Source organism: Alosa pseudoharengus, unplaced genomic scaffold (genome assembly GCF_046254945.1).
Source record: "Alosa pseudoharengus isolate Yale_2024_CS ecotype anadromous, Long Island Sound unplaced genomic scaffold, YU_APseudo_1.1 YU_APseudo_1.1_scf_8, whole genome shotgun sequence".
In the NCBI taxonomy this organism is placed as follows: Eukaryota; Metazoa; Chordata; class Actinopteri; order Clupeiformes; family Clupeidae; genus Alosa; species Alosa pseudoharengus.
Genome location: NW_027468870.1, coordinates 227,501 through 230,000, shown reverse-complemented (window position 1 = coordinate 230,000; position 2,500 = coordinate 227,501). Strand labels below are relative to the sequence as shown.

Below are 2,500 nucleotides of genomic sequence, written 5' to 3'. Positions count from 1 at the left end.
GCGATGGAAGCTTTCAGAGCAGAAAGAGCCATTCTCTGTTGCCCCTGCAGACGTTTTTGCTTGCTGTTACCTTGTTACACCGTGCAATACTTACCACCGTGCGTTAGTAAGAGCGAACTTGGCGCCACGTCCGTGCAGAGCCTTTCGGAAGCCTGGATAGCTCAGTCGGTAGAGCATCAGACTTTTAATCTGAGGGTCCAGGGTTCAAGTCCCTGTTCAGGCGATTTCTTTAAACCCAAGCAAAATGGGCCGTCACACTCGTGAGAGCAAGATCCTGGTCTAAACGCCAGGCTGCTAAACAATTTACTGTGGCTATCAGTGCTCGCTTTGTCCACTGTTTGCTTCACTCTTTGTCAAACCCTGAGTAAGTCATTACAGCAAAGGCTGGTATTTTTCACCAAAATCCTTCACTTTCCAGTAATGCCTCGAAATTCAAATGCCCACTGATTCTCCTTCAGTCAAAGTGCGGTCACTGAATTTGACAGTGAAAAGATTAGAGTGTTGAATTTTTTGACCCCGACGTGATTTGAACACGCAACCTTCTGATCTGGAGTCAGACGCGCTACCGTTGCGCCACGAGGTCCCACAGCTGTCACGCAGATAAACTTTCCCACTTTTCCCAGAATCTATTATTGAGGCCTTGAGCGATGGAAGCTTTCAGAGCAGAAAGAGCCATTCTCTGTTGCCCCTGCAGACGTTTTTGCTTGCTGTTACCTTGTTACACCGTGCAATACTTACCACCGTGCGTTAGTAAGAGCGAACTTGGCGCCACGTCCGTGCAGAGCCTTTCGGAAGCCTGGATAGCTCAGTCGGTAGAGCATCAGACTTTTAATCTGAGGGTCCAGGGTTCAAGTCCCTGTTCAGGCGATTTCTTTAAACCCAAGCAAAATGGGCCGTCACACTCGTGAGAGCAAGATCCTGGTCTAAACGCCAGGCTGCTAAACAATTTACTGTGGCTATCAGTGCTCGCTTTGTCCACTGTTTGCTTCACTCTTTGTCAAACCCTGAGTAAGTCATTACAGCAAAGGCTGGTATTTTTCACCAAAATCCTTCACTTTCCAGTAATGCCTCAAAATTCAAAGGGCCACTGATTCTCCTTCAGTCAAAGTGCGGTCACTGAATTTGACAGTGAAAAGATTAGAGTTTTGAATTTTTTGACCCCGACGTGATTTGAACACGCAACCTTCTGATCTGGAGTCAGACGCGCTACCGTTGCGCCACGAGGTCCCACAGCTGTCACGCAGATAAACTTTCCCACTTTTTCCAGAATCTATTATTGAGGCCTTGAGCGATGGAAGCTTTCAGAGCAGAAAGAGCCATTCTCTGTTGCCCCTGCAGACGTTTTTTCTTGCTGTTACCTTGTTACACCGTGCAATACTTACCACCGTGCGTTAGTAAGAGCGAACTTGGCGCCACGTCCGTGCAGAGCCTTTCGGAAGCCTGGATAGCTCAGTCGGTAGAGCATCAGACTTTTAATCTGAGGGTCCAGGGTTCAAGTCCCTGTTCAGGCGATTTCTTTAAACCCAAGCAAAATGGGCCGTCACACTCGTGAGAGCAAGATCCTGGTCTAAACGCCAGGCTGCTAAACAATTTACTGTGGCTATCAGTGCTCGCTTTGTCCACTGTTTGCTTCACTCTTTGTCAAACCCTGAGTAAGTCATTACAGCAAAGGCTGGTATTTTTCACCAAAATCCTTCACTTTCCAGTAATGCATCGAAATTCAAATGCCCACTGATTCTCCTTCAGTCAAAGTGCGGTCACTGAATTTGACAGTGAAAAGATTAGAGTGTTGAATTTTTTGACCCCGACATGATTTGAACACGCAACCTTCTGATCTGGAGTCAGACGCGCTACCGTTGCGCCACGAGGTCCCACAGCTGTCACGCAGATAAACTTTCCCACTTTTCCCAGAATCTATTATTGAGGCCTTGAGCGATGGAAGCTTTCAGAGCAGAAAGAGCCATTCTCTGTTGCCCCTGCAGACGTTTTTGCTTGCTGTTACCTTGTTACACCGTGCAATACTTACCACCGTGCGTTAGTAAGAGCGAACTTGGCGCCACGTCCGTGCAGAGCATTTCGGAAGCCTGGATAGCTCAGTCGGTAGAGCATCAGACTTTTAATCTGAGGGTCCAGGGTTCAAGTCCCTGTTCAGGCGATTTCTTTAAACCCAAGCAAAATGGGCCGTCACACTCGTGAGAGCAAGATCCTGGTCTAAACGCCAGGCTGCTAAACAATTTACTGTGGCTATCAGTGCTCGCTTTGTCCACTGTTTGCTTCACTCTTTGTCAAACCCTGAGTAAGTCATTACAGCAAAGGCTGGTATTTTTCACCAAAATCCTTCACTTTCCAGTAATGCCTCAAAATTCAAAGGGCCACTGATTCTCCTTCAGTCAAAGTGCGGTCACTGAATTTGACAGTGAAAAGATTAGAGTTTTGAATTTTTTGACCCCGACGTGATTTGAACACGCAACCTTCTGATCTGGAGTCAGACGCGCTACCG

The 2,500-nt window shown here is 47.4% G+C and overlaps 8 non-coding genes across 8 annotated transcripts in view; 4 read left to right on the top strand and 4 right to left on the bottom strand.

The window, feature by feature from the left end:
• The first annotated feature begins 150 nt into the window (after positions 1-150).
• trnak-uuu (transfer RNA lysine (anticodon UUU)) lies at positions 151-223 on the top strand. Its single transcript has one exon. It is a non-coding gene; the product is annotated as a tRNA-Lys (tRNA).
• Positions 224-511: 288 nt separating this feature from the next.
• trnaw-cca (transfer RNA tryptophan (anticodon CCA)) lies at positions 512-583 on the bottom strand. Its single transcript has one exon. It is a non-coding gene; the product is annotated as a tRNA-Trp (tRNA).
• A 211-nt stretch (positions 584-794) lies between these two features.
• trnak-uuu (transfer RNA lysine (anticodon UUU)) lies at positions 795-867 on the top strand. The gene has a single exon. It is a non-coding gene; the product is annotated as a tRNA-Lys (tRNA).
• Positions 868-1,155: 288 nt separating this feature from the next.
• Positions 1,156-1,227, bottom strand: trnaw-cca (transfer RNA tryptophan (anticodon CCA)). The gene has a single exon. It is a non-coding gene; the product is annotated as a tRNA-Trp (tRNA).
• Positions 1,228-1,438: 211 nt separating this feature from the next.
• trnak-uuu (transfer RNA lysine (anticodon UUU)) lies at positions 1,439-1,511 on the top strand. The gene has a single exon. It is a non-coding gene; the product is annotated as a tRNA-Lys (tRNA).
• Positions 1,512-1,799: 288 nt separating this feature from the next.
• On the bottom strand, positions 1,800-1,871 carry trnaw-cca (transfer RNA tryptophan (anticodon CCA)). Its single transcript has one exon. It is a non-coding gene; the product is annotated as a tRNA-Trp (tRNA).
• Positions 1,872-2,082: 211 nt separating this feature from the next.
• trnak-uuu (transfer RNA lysine (anticodon UUU)) lies at positions 2,083-2,155 on the top strand. The gene has a single exon. It is a non-coding gene; the product is annotated as a tRNA-Lys (tRNA).
• A 288-nt stretch (positions 2,156-2,443) lies between these two features.
• trnaw-cca (transfer RNA tryptophan (anticodon CCA)) overlaps positions 2,444-2,500 on the bottom strand; it is a 72-nt gene continuing 15 nt past the window's right edge. Inside the window, exon 1 of the tRNA in view lies at positions 2,444-2,500. This exon is cut by the window's right edge and continues 15 nt beyond it. This is a non-coding gene — a tRNA (tRNA-Trp).